We start from the raw sequence: 14,145 nt of genomic DNA on the forward strand, positions 1-14,145 counted from the left end.
TACATTCAACTAAATCATTTAATATCAATTCAAATAAGAGCATATAATCACTCAACAAATTCAAGTTCTAACTCATAAATAAGAAATCATGCAAGTATGTGATTTCAAGGAACTCGATATTCAATTCTATCTCGAGTCTTCATCCCCATTCAATTTGATGTCAGCTTATACCTTTTTCTCGAATCAAAGGCTCCAATCTGGACAAGCTACAATATCAAGAGATTTCAATCAAAAAATCTATTCAATCACAATTCAAACAATCAAGGTAAAACTCATTACCGATCACAATCAGCTCTTTAACAATTCCAATTATGAAAACTCCGAGTTCCACAACCCTCAAACATATCTGAAATAAGGTGAGTACGACCTCAAGATCAATCATTCAAACTCAATTCAATATCAAGACTCAATCAATCTCCCAAAACTCAACAATTCTCAAACTTTAGATAAAATTTAGTATGCTTTGTGGTTGCGGCACTGTCCGATCTTCCACATCAGAAAGAATTTTCTACGTGATTGAGTTGTGTATTTCCACTTGAAAAGTGAGATTGAGTGTGTCATCCAAGAATTATTATTCTTGAAGTTCTTGGTATCCCATAAATTATTCTAGGGAGAGTTATTGTTATCTCCTATTATTGTAGGAATACTTTGTATTAATTATTGATATAGTAGAGATTTTTTTTGGTAGACTTCGGTCCCGTGGTTTTTCCCTATTTTGGGTGTTTTCACGTAAAATCCTTGTGTCATTTTTTCTCGTGATTATTATCTCGATTGATATTGATATCTTGAAAATAATTTGATCCGATATTATCACTGAAGAGAAAAAGAATCAAACGCTTCCGCTATACAAAAAGTCAATTAAATTTGACTATCTCCCAACAAAAATCAATGCGGGTTAAAGGAGCAACTTCCATGTGGTAGATAATAAGTGAAGCTGTTTCTCTAGCTTTGTATTCAACTCAAGGTAACCGTCCTTCAAAGAAAATTATCCATACTTAATTCTTCAACTGCAACATTGGTGAGAAAGGCCAGAATTCCAGCTAGCAAGTATAACGTTGCGACAACTTTATTTGCATGCACTCTGTGTGTCTCTCAAACCGAGGAAGTTTACTTTCCGTAGAATAAGTTTTTTTTTTCATCCTCCACCTAAGCCATTTAATGTGTAATTTCCCATGCCTTTCCCCTACACCTATATAAAGCAAAAACGAAAGCATTATAACCACAACCTCCATCGCATTTCACCTTTGTTTCTTGATTTCTCTCAAGTTTTACTCTAGAGTCTAGATTCAATCCATCATCCTTTTACCATTCCACGAGAAGTATCAATTATACTTGGGAGAGTTCAAATAATTGCACATCTCATACAAATTGAAGTTTACATATGCACAAGATGTTAATTATACTTGGGCCTATATGGCTATTGTTATCATGTGTCAAATGTCTAGAAAATATTAGTTATATAAGAGTACCAACTAGATGCCATAAAAGAAGACTGGGAGGGGGAAAAAAGAACTCTCCGACGGCGTTGGCTCAAATCCAATGTATGTCAAAAAGCACGTCACTAGAATTTCTAGTTTGATTGCTGGTGTCTTTACCTGCTTTCTTCTGGTCATATAAAGTACATCAATCTCGTAGCATGCTTTAACGGAAATACTGATTCATCATTCATTATTCATTTCGATGATACCTGTTCAATAGTTAATAATCTAACAAATAACCACATAGATTTTAATGAATCGGAAGCAGTCATCTTTCCAAATTTCATAATATTAATGAAGTATTGCATGCATATACATAACTACATACGCATATGATCAAAAGAAAATTGAAGTTTCTTGAATAAGAATTAATAAAGAGTTTAAGTTTCTTGAATAAGAAGTGAAGGCGTTCCAAATGATAACTTTATAGTTCAGAGCTTCCACGACACTATCTTGGTTATTCTAAAGCTCTAATATTGTATAACCAGGAGCATGCATATTCTAAAGCTCTAATACAGTAAAGGTACGTCTTCAATCTCCTAAAGGTAGAATACTTCCATATACAGCAATTATTAGGTAGTGTTTGAAAGAGCTTCTAAGAAGCACTTTTCAGCTTTTTCTTAAAAATTTTACAAAATTTCAAAATTTTGTTTTGGAAAAGCTGAGAAGTTCTTCCTAATCGTACAAGAAATATAGTAAATTAATGTATAGCAGTACTATTTGCCATTATAATTCACCAAAGCCCAAAAGGAATTTAAAATTTGATCATAAAATGTATACAAAACATAAAGCAGTTACCATAATAATTTACCAAAGCCCCAAAAGTTTTTTAAAATTGATCATAATATGGATACAAGACATAAAGCATTTTACACGTAACACAAAAGAATTCCAGTTTATAATTTCTATATATAAGAAGCAGTTGATAAGAATCCTATCATATACAAAACTGAAACATCCCAAGAGTATCTATGAATCTTAGATACGGTAAATTATTACCAAAAGTGATATAAAAAAAACTACCAGCATGAATTCATAACATAATAAAATTGAACACACATCATAACAATATTTAAAGCTTCATAAAAACTGCAAAATACAAACAAAGAAAAGCTTACACCAGTAGTATATAGGGGGAGGACTCGTGCACACAATCCACTTCGAAAATGATCTGATCCACTCCGAAAATGATCTGATTTTAAAGCTTTCGAATTTGTACCGTGCAGCATAGAATCAAATCTGAAAAATGTGAAGCAACGAGAGAAATAATGAAGAAGGTTCTTTTTTATTTAGGTTTATAAGATATCAATTGGGGAGCCATATCTAGTCTTTCATGGCGGCCATCAAATTGACTCATTGTGCAGGTTCTTGATGATTCCACCATTTCTGTTACAATATTGTTTGTGTATTGATTAAAGACTGAAGGGAACATTTATTTCCTAAAAATCTCTTAAAAGTTTTAAAAGTTTTATTTAAGTCTTTTACCTTTCTTGAACATAAAGTTTCTTGGTCTAGAAGTTTTAGAATTATTCTTTAACTCAATTAATTTATTTTCTTTCTTAGTAGATCATTTGAGATATTATTATACTTTATCATAATATTTATGTATCTCATATCTTAATGATCTTTTCCCTTAACTTTGTAGATTTGGTTTGATCAAAAGGAATAAGATCAAGACTTTTAAAAGAATCCTGCGCTTACAAGGAAACAAAGATGAGAAGGATTCCTTTTCCTATATTTAAGAATGAGGCGTGCACTTGTAGAGACGACCAAGAGAGATAGTAAGAGCTTTTGAGAGAGACTTCAGCATACACATACAGAGATTCGAGAACAATAGAAAAGCTGAAGGACACGTAAACTGATGGACGTTGTTTTCCGTAGATTTCGTGAAGAGTTTGAGAGCATTGAAGATTGAAGAATGTTGCTCTCGTGTTTTGGCATCTAAGGGTCAACTCCTTGCTCTGATTTTTTTATTCTATCTTGAATAGAAGTTTAGGAGTTGGTTTATTTGTTTTTATTCTTTATTTTCTCACATGTTTTGAGAAAATTTATTTTTACAATAATTCACTAGTTTTAGGGTTTTGTAAACTCTTTGATTCTATTTTCTAGTGAAAGTTTTGCCCTGAGACGTTGCAAGAGTATTGTATACTCTTGCTTAAATATCTGAGTATATTTATTTGGTTGCTTGTTTATTTTATTCACGCTTTTATTAATTTCCGCTGCATGTTACTCAAGATTTTTTTGAAGATGTTGCCAACACCTAGTGACAATATCTGAATCTGTTTATGTGCAACTGCTTATTCCTTACAAGTGGCACCAGAGACATATTCTTGATACACTAAGAACTGATCCTGGTTTGTTTATTTATTTCAGGGAATATTATGGACTCATCTACTACTGCAAACTCGTTTTTGAAACCTTCGGTTCTTGATGGCACGAATTATGCTTTGTGGAAGACTAGGATGCGCTTTACGATCAAAGCTATGGATGAACGTGCTTGGCAGAGTATTCTTACCAATTGGACTGCACCTAAGGTCATGGAAAAAAAAGAGTGAATATATCATAAAGCCAGAAACTACATGGACAACCGAGTATGCACAAATTTCAAGCTTTAATTCTAAAGCTATCAACGCTATATTCTCCAGCGTGGACATGAGGATGTTTGGCCTTATTGCTGATTGTGTTACTGCCAAGGATGCATGAGATACTCTTCAAGAGCATTGTAAAGGGTCTGAATGTGTCAAGAGAACAAGGTTGAGGCTATTATCCTCGAAATTTGAAAATCTCAGAATGAATGACAATGAAACAATTTCTGAATATGATCAGCGTATTTGGGAGCTGACCACTGAGGCATTCACTCTTGGAGAACCGATTGCTAATGAAAGGGTGGTAAACAAAGTTCTTCGATCACTGCCAGAGAGATTCAATGGAAAAGTTTGGGCTCTTGAGGAAGTAAAAGACACTTCGAAGATGAGATTTACAGAATTGATTAGCATTCTTCAAGTGTTTGAGATTAATATTACAACACAGAAGAAGGACAAAGGAAAATCAATAGTCTTTCAAGCATCGAATGACTCATATGAGGATTATGTTCAATTTTGTCAAGAAGTTCTTCAATCTGATCTTGAGGATAATACGATCTCACTCATCACCAAAAAGTTCAATGACTATCTGAAAAAGATGAAGGAGATCAAGCTGATCAGAAACTTAAGTCACCAATGTTCTCTAACAAGCCATTGAGAATTGCTGGACCAGATCAATCACCAAGGAAGTTTCATTATCCTCAGAAGCCTCGATGTTAAAGGAAAGAAGAAGCCTGTTTCAAAGAAGATTGACATTGTACAGTGTCATTCATGTCAAGGTTTTGGACATTATGCCAATGAGTGCGCAAATACTCTTCGAAAGGGAATGAACACATCACTGAGCGATGAAGTGTCTGAAGAAGATGAAGAACAAGAAGATGAAGAAAGTCACACAGCTCATACAGCTTTACTGGAAAGCAAGAAGTTTTTTCAAGTCAATCATTTAGGTGTTGCCGCAGGTGTTGCCACACCTGGCCACAACATCTCCCAATGGTCAGTATGTTTGACTTCTTCAACTACTAATGATAAGTTTAATTCTGATGCAGGTGATTAAAAATGTATATGGAAGATGTTTGTATGATGTATAAAGAGATGTATGCTGACTGGATTGAAAGAAATAAGTCAAATACTATTATTTCAAAAGAAAATACTGATTTGAAGGCTCCTGTGTCAAGACTTGAAGTTGTGCTGAGTAATAAGGACCTGAAATTGTGTCAGGTAAAGGATGAACTCGTGAAAGCTAAATCTAAGTTGGCCAAGTTTAATTCAAGCACAACCAAGCTTGATTCTTTTCTTATGATGGGAAGGGATGGTAAGACAGGTTTGGGCTTTAAAAACATCAAATTTGAGGTTGGTGAATGCTAAAAAACCCCTGTGTTTGTCAAAAAAAGTAGCTGTATAGGAAGCTCACCCAAAAATATCACACCTACCAATCCACCAAAACCAAAGCCACAGTCTACTACTCCTTTAAAGTCTAGAAGAAAAAGTAAGTTTATTTGTCACTACTGTCATAGACCTGGTCATATCAAATCATACTGTTTTAAGCTGCAGAAAGACTACAGACAGAGATCTTCATCAAAGGTGTTGCACAACACCTCCCACAACATCTCCAGGAACAGATTTATTGTGAGAAAGTTTTGGGTACCAAAAGCTGATATTCACTGTTATATGATTTATAATGCTTTAAAAACAAATATTTCAGGTGCTTGGTACTTTGATAGAGGTAGCTCACGTCAGATGACAGGTTTCGAAAAATTTCTCACTGATTATGTTGAACAAAAAATTGGAAAAGTAACCTATGGAGGAGGTTCAAAGGGAAACATTGTTGGAAAAGGCACACTGATTGTTGCTGGTTTACCTAAGATTCGCTACGTTCTCCATGTTGAAGGACTTACTGCAAATCTAATAAGAATTAGCCAGCTTTGTGATGATAACTTGCATGTTCAATTTGATAAGAAATTGTGCAAAGTCTTTGATATTCTAAATTGTGTTTAATGACAGGTACAAGGTCATCTGATAACTGTTATGAACTTGAAGAAGGGTTGTCTTGTAGACACAAAAAAGTGACAGAATTTGACCTATGACATCAAAAATTGGGTCATGAAAATTTCAAGACCTTAAAGAACCAAAGCAAGCTTGAAGCTGTTAGAGTTATGCCTAATTTGAAATCTGGTATTCCATTTGCGTGTGAAGCATGTCAAAAAGGAAAGCAAACTAGGGTGTCACACTAGATGTTGCTAACATCTGAGATAACACGCCGTCTTGAGCTTATCCATATGGACTTAATGGGTCCAATGGATGTTGAAAGCTTTGAAGGTAAGAAATACTCTTTTGTTTGTGTTGATGATTTTCGAGATATACTTGGGTAAATTTTTTGAGAGAAAAATCAGACACATTTAATGCCTTCAAGAAATTGCTCACTAAGATTGTGAATCTACACAACCTGAAGGCAATCAGAATTCGCACTGATCATGGTAAGGAGTTCGAAAACTCTTTTTTTGCAAGTTTGTATGATAAGAGAGGTATTTCTCATGAATTCTCTGCTCCTAAAACCCCAAAACAGAATGAAATTGCTGAAAGAAAGAATAGAACTTTGCAAGAGATGACAAGAGTGATGTTAAGTTCAAAGAACATTTCAAAACGTTTTTGGCCAGAAGACTTGAATACTTCATGTCATATTTCAAATAGAGTATATTTGAGTAATGGTACTACAATGACATCCTATTAAATCCTCATGGGAAAGAGGCCAAACCTTAAGTATTTTCATGTTTTTGGATATGTATGTCACGTTTTGAATGATAGAGATCATCTTTCTAAGTTTGATGCAAAAAGTGATAAATGTGTTTTCTTAGGATATTCATCAAATAGCCGAGCCTATAGGATGTTTAACTTGAGAACTAGGACTATTTTTGAGTCAATTAATGTTGTGATTGATGATTTTGCAGATTTGAAGAAGAAAACTGCTGAGAATGAGGTTGATGATTTGCTTGAAAATTCTGGAAAATCAGATGTTGTCCAAGGTGTTACAACACCTGTGACAACAGCTTCTGCAAAAATTCCAGAAATGAAATTTGAACAGATCATTGATGAGAATGATGATGAGGACAGTGAGGTAAATGGAGATGGTAAGAATATTCCTAAGAAAATTCAGAAGAATCATCCAACATCACAGGTCATTGGATATGTACATGGAGACTTGCAAACTCGAAGGAAAGAGAAGGTGGACTACAGAAAAATGGTTGGACTGATTTGCATGAGCTCTACGTATTCTCAGGTAAGATTTTCATGCTTTGTGTCAAACATTGAACCCAAAAAGGTTGAGAAAGCCTTAAAAGATGAATTTTGGGTCAATTCTATGCATGAAGAGCTAGAAAAATTTGTTTGGAATGATGTTTGGTACCTAGTACCGTGTCCTGATCATGGTAATGTCATAGGAACAAAATGGATTTTTAAAAATAAGACTGATGAATCAAGAAGCATCATAAGAAATAAAGCTAGGTTGGTAACTCAAGGGTATACACAGGTTGAGGGGGTGGATTTTGATGAAACCTTTGCTCCTGTAGCCCGCATTGAGTCTGTACGACTTTTGCTTGCTATTTCATGTAATATGGATATGAAAATTTTTTAAATGGATGTAAAAAGTGTCTTTTTGAATGGGATCTTGAATGAAGAAGTATATGTGAAACAACCTAAAGGGTTTGAAGATCCAAATCATCTTGCCTATGTGTATAAGTTGAAAAAGACATTGTATAGATTGAAGCAAGCACCACGTGCATGGTATGGAAGATTAACCAAGTACTTGCTCAATCTTGGCTTCAAAAGAGGTGAAGTAGATAGGACTTTATTTGTACAAAAGTCTCAAGGTAATATCTTAATTTGTCAAGTTTATGTAGATGCTATAATCTTTTGTGCTTCGAATGATAAACTTGTTGATGATTTTGTGAAGTGCATGTCTTCTACATTTGAGATGAGCATGGTTGGTGAGTTAACTTATTTCTTGAGATTACAAGTGAAACAAATGCATGATGGTATATTTCTATGTCAGAGTAAGTATGCTAAAAATTTGATGAAAAAGTTCTTGAATGACAACACTAAACACATGCGTACACCTATGGGGTCTAGTGAAAAACTGTCGAGGGAAGATGTTGTCGAAGGTGTTAACAACACCCTCTATAGAAGCATGATTGGAAGTATTTTATATTTGAGTTCTACTAGACCTGATATCATGTTTAGTGTTTGTTTATGTGCTAGATACCAGTCTAACCCAAAAGTCTCACATCTTAAAGCCATGAAACGAATACTGAAATATGTGGCAGACACTTTGAATTTGGGTCTATGGTACACTAAAGAAACTAATTCAAATTTGGTTGGGTTTAGTGATGCTGACTGGGCCGAGGATCTAGATGAGAGAAAGAGCACTTCGGGAGGATGTTTCTACTTGAAAAATAACTTGGTGTCATGGTATAGTAAGATACAAAATTGTGTGTCTCTTTCAACGGCATAATCTAAATATGTTGTTGTAAGTAGTAGTTGTTCACAACTCCTATGGATGAATCAAATGCAAAATGATTATGGAATTAAGAGTGAAACTCTTATTGTGTACTGTGATAATTCTAGTGCCATTGATATATCCAAAAATCCATTACAACACTCTCGAACCAAACACATTGACATTAGACATCACTTCATTCGAGATTTGGTCGATAAAGACATAGTATTTATTGAGTTTGTTGGAACTAATAACCAATTAGTTGATATATTCACAAAATCTTTGGATTTCAAGAAATTTCCAATCTAAGGAAGTCTCTCAGCATGTGTGCATTATAGACAGAACCGAGATGTTGTCTGGAGTGTTGCCAACACTCTGAGACAACACCTTTTCATGCATATGCATCTTTAGGATCATTAGGCATGTTGCAATCATACATTCATATTGTTTTGTGAAGTGTTTGATACTGTGTAACAATCGACCAGTCTACACTCAGGTTTATATACAAAATTATTTTTACAACCTAATATTTGTTGCTTAAATTGGAGCTCTAACTAAATCACTAAGTAGTTGAGGGATGGTTGTGTATTTCATAATCTTGTTCCATGTGAACAGTGATTTCGCAAATTCAGAAACTCAACTTGATGAAATTATCAATGACAATTCATTCGATCATCAAGTCGAATATAAATTCAAAATAAAATGGAAAAAAATCTACCTAGATGAGTCCTTTGAAGACCGTTCCTTTAGTGTGCAGGCTACCACTTCTGTTGCAAAATTTTTTATGGCTGTCTGTTAATTAAAAATTTCTGGAAACCTTGAGTGTTGCTGGAAGATTTTGTCAACATCGTGGAAAACACCTTACTTGTCAACATATATTTTGCATGTGATCACATTTTATTTTTATGTCACACTCTGTTTTAGACATATTTAGGACATGCATAATTTTTTATGTGAATATATCTTGCTGAAAAGTTTGAAGTTTTAAATAAACAAAAATTTAGAATTTGTGCCCTATCCTCTGAAATTTTGATTTTGATTGTGATTAATTTTGTTTCAGTGGAGTTCTATATCGATGAGGAGTTAAATTTGAAAAAAATTGGTGAAATATTTGGGCCTAGATTATTGCCAAGAATCATTGATTTAGTTTCCTAATTAAAATCAAATTTAGGTGTCATTTGAGTTTTATTAGAGTTGAGAGATTTTTTTTACCGTTGGAGGGGATGTCAATCTGAGTAAGATTAGGAGAGAAGGTGTTGTGTGATATATATTAGGTATTTATCTGTTTTTGAAAATATATTTACTCCTTGCTCTTGCCTTCATTTTCCCTCTGATCACTCACTTCCTTTGCTTGATTTTTCCCTAATTATTCCTTTTCTCTCACGCTCGCAAATTCAATGGCACGAAATCAATTCGATTCTCATGATATTCGCTCCGAGATGGGATAAACAGGAGATGCTGCTCAAGGTCAATCACAATACCCTCTGATCGAGCAATCCATTGTTCCGGTTGTTGAGGAACCTATGCCTCTGGATGTTATTGCACCCGGAGAACCTGGGAATACAATTGATGTGGAGAATCTGCCAGACATACCTACGATGAACAATGTGTTTCCCGCGAAACCCTTGAATCGCCGATCCAAACGCCAGGCTGGGTATAACCCCGATTATACTCCTTCGAAGGGATATCACGGAAAGAGTCAATCATCAAGACCATATTTGATAGATACAGAGTATTCATGTAGTAGCCCGGTTCCTTTTTACAAGATTAAATTACTTAAACGTGATTAAGGAATTGATTAAAGGACTAAATTGCAATTTGAGCTCGGGCAGGATCGAAGAGTCCGATCCAAGAACGGAGCGTCCGAACCCAACCAGGTGAGGTGTCAATTTGGAGCTGACACGTGGCGCAGATCGGAGCGTCCGATGTGTTGGCGGGACAGGTGTCAACAAGATCATGCCACGTGGCAGAACATGCAGGATCGGAGCGTCCGATCATGGGATCGGAGCGTCCGATCGTTCCCTATAAATAGGGTCGGATTTGCCTCATTTTCGCTCGTTTGACACCTCTACTCGGCCCATTTTAGCTCGATTTTAAGAGCTTTTGGATACTCTTATTTTAGAGTTAGAGTAGGTAATAGTTTTTATATAGCGGATAGTGTCCGCAATAGTGGTGAGGAGGCGGAGCTCTGGCGAGGCGTCCAAGGGTCATAGCTAGGCTATGCCCAGGCTCTAGGGCATGCGACATCAGCGGACTGACAACGGACGAAGGTATGGCTCTGGCTCCCTGTAGTAAATAGGGAGTAGCTATAGTTTAATTAAGGCTTTTAGAGCCTAGTAGGTGATTTTTGGCTTGTTAGGTAATGCATGGTATTTATGCATTGAAGTGCTGCATGGTAGGCTTGGATCTAGAGGGGAAGCTTATAGGATTTGCCTTAAGTAAGGTACATAAGTATTATTCGAGATATCCAGATTGAGTATGCATGTATTATGTGTTTGCATGGATTATGTGATTGCATGTTTTATATGTCTTTATATACATTATGTCACGACTGTATGTTGCATACATAAGCATATTGAGTCTTTACCTTAGAGGTATCCCATAGTAGGGTGCTCACCCTACGAGTTTGTGGATGGTTGGATACGTAAGTCCTGTGTCAGATCACCGTGTTGGTTGGACACATGTACTAGTATCAGGTCACCATTATCCACTTGGTATATGAGCCATCTCTTGAGGCGACGGCGCAGCGTGCTATATACCCTGGGCCCGGTCTATGAGCTTGTTTCTTGACCTGAGTGTCTTGGTACCCAGTCCATTTGCATACATGCACATATAATACTGTATACTCATACTCTCGTACTGAGCGTGTTAGGCTCACTTCCGGTTGTTTATCTGTTGGCTGGATGCCCTATTCTATGGGGCAGATGCAGGTAGTTCTCCTGGGGACTGGGAGATTAGGTGGTGACCAAGGCTGGATAGCAGGGTTGACCACTAGGTTTTGCTTACTGGTATTATTTTATTCCGCAGTTTCTTTGATTAAGATTAATTATTGTTTAATTGCATGCTTAAGATTTTGATTAGTATGTGATTACGGTGCGAGTCACTACATTTATGGTATTAGAGCACGCAATAAGATTCTTTGGGACATAGTAATGATTTTGGGTTATCCTTTGTAGGATTGCTAGTTGGATTCAATGACGATAGCAGTATTAGGAATTGGAATAGCAGGATACCTAGGATTTTCCAAGATCGTCATTGCCAAGATTGGCAGCAGAGGTTCGTATTATGTGGATCCCAACAGGATGTAGCTGAAAGAGAAGATCCAGTTTTCAATGTCAGACGCTTCTCAAGGTTAAAAGGAATGTGTGACATGTAGTCATCCATTCTGCTTCGACCAAGGAAGCCACCCCGGAAGACTCTTCACTAGTAGTTGGAGAGATTGTCAGAGAAATCTTGTCTCATCTACCAGATAAGGAACCCAACAATATTGGAAGGAACCGGTAGATTAGCGAGATTTAATCTTTTAGATCTTGCGATGAATAAGGTCTACTGACATGAGTGGCAGACGGAAAACTTCATTTTCAAGATCAGTAGACGGAATGAAAGACTTCCGCATGAATTTAAATACTGTATTAAGTTTTGTTGTAAATAATATTTCAGTTGTAATAAGTTGAATCAGATGTATTAAAGATTTCAGTTATTTGATGTACTCAGATATTGTTGTATTGTACATCTTTCAATGTTATATTTTGATTAAGTTATGTATTACATGAGATTGTAATAAAGATTGTATTAGAACCTATATTGGTGGTTCAAGTATTGTAATATTTAAGATTATCTTGGTTATATTGAATAAAATATTTATCATTTGATTAAATGTGTACTTGAAATTTTGTTTATTTCAGATGAATAGTCCTAGATGATTTACCTAAAATATTCTAGTATACCAAGTGCTTGCCAGGGATGATGTGATTCATCAAGGGGCATGAGTGTTTGTTCTAGGTAGGATTTCCTTAGAACAGTTGGCTGTTTTGATCTCTTTAGGTTATTGCCTTGTGATGATGGATTCTCATCAGGATGTCAGACAAAGTTTAGTGACCCACGCCGTGATCACCTACTAATCAGAACTTAAGCATGCAATTAATCAATAAAATAATCTTAATCAGAGTAACTGCGGAATTAAAGTAAGTCAAAAAACAGGTAAGAAAAACCTAGTGGTCAACCCTGCTATCCAGCTTTGTTCACCACCTAACCTCCCTGTCTCCGGGAGAACTACCTGCAACTGCCCCATGGAATAGGGCATCCAGCCAACAAAAAAAACCGAAAGTGAGCCTAACATGCTCAGTACGAGAGTATGAGTATACACTATTATATGTGCATGAATGCAAATGAACTGGGTATCAAAACACGAGGTCAAGAATATCTGATAGAGAACAACTTGAGCCTTGGTATGTACCACGCTGAGCCATCGCTACAGGAGGTGACCGACATACCCAGATGCCCTGATGGTGACCTGACACAAGTCCACGTGTCCAACCAAATATCAGTGACCTGACACGAGCTCATGTGTCCAACTAATATTGGTGACCTGACACGAATCTATGTGTCCAACCATCTACTGACAAGGTAAATATCCTAATACCGGATACCACAAGGATACAGGCTCAATATGCTCAAGTATGCAACATATAGTCCTGACATGCTGTATATAAAAGCATATAAAACATGAAATCACATAATTTCATGTAAACACATAATACATGCATACTCAATCTGGATATCTTGAATAATAAGGCAGATCCTAGAAGCTCCCCCTCTAGGTCCAAACCTACCGTGCAACACTACAACATAAATAACCATGCATTACCTAACATGCCAAACATCATCTACTAGGCTCTAAAAGCCTTAATTAAACTATAGCCTACTCCCTATTTACTATAGGGAACCAAAGTCATACCTTCGTCCGTCGTCAGCCCGCTGATGTCGCATGCCCCGGAGCCTGGGCATAGCCTAGCTACGACTCCTAGACACCTCTCCAGAGCTCCTCCGCCTGGCTGTTACTGCGGACACTGTCCGCTATAAAAAATACTATTTCCTACTCCAACTCTTAAAGAAAGAGTCCCGAAGCCTTAAGATATAGCCATTACCGGGAGAGGAACATCCAAAATGAGAGCCTCGGACCCCTTTTTATAGGCCTGGGTTTGGACGGTCCGAACTGGGTTCGGAGGCTCCGATCCAGGCATGATTTCCATGTGTAGAGTGCATTTTGACACCTCAATCTGGCGGTGAGTTCGGATAGTCCGAACTGCCAGTTGTCCGAGCCACTTTTGACACCTAGACTCTGCTGAGTTCGGACGGTCCGAACTAGTCTGTATGCTCCGAACTACTTCGGGCCTTCCAAACTCGTTTGGCTGTTTTTGGACTGTCTGAGACCCCGGGACCCTTCCTACTATTTTTGGACGTTCCGGATCTGATTTTCCACTTATTTTCACCAATTAATGACTTCTTAAACATGTTTTGATACTTTTAAAATTATATGTCATTTTCTATTATGTTTAAAATCACTTAATCTTGTAAAATGGAATCGGGCTACTAC

This window comes from Henckelia pumila, chromosome 1, assembly GCF_033568475.1.
Source record: "Henckelia pumila isolate YLH828 chromosome 1, ASM3356847v2, whole genome shotgun sequence".
Lineage (NCBI taxonomy): Eukaryota > Viridiplantae > Streptophyta > Magnoliopsida > Lamiales > Gesneriaceae > Henckelia > Henckelia pumila.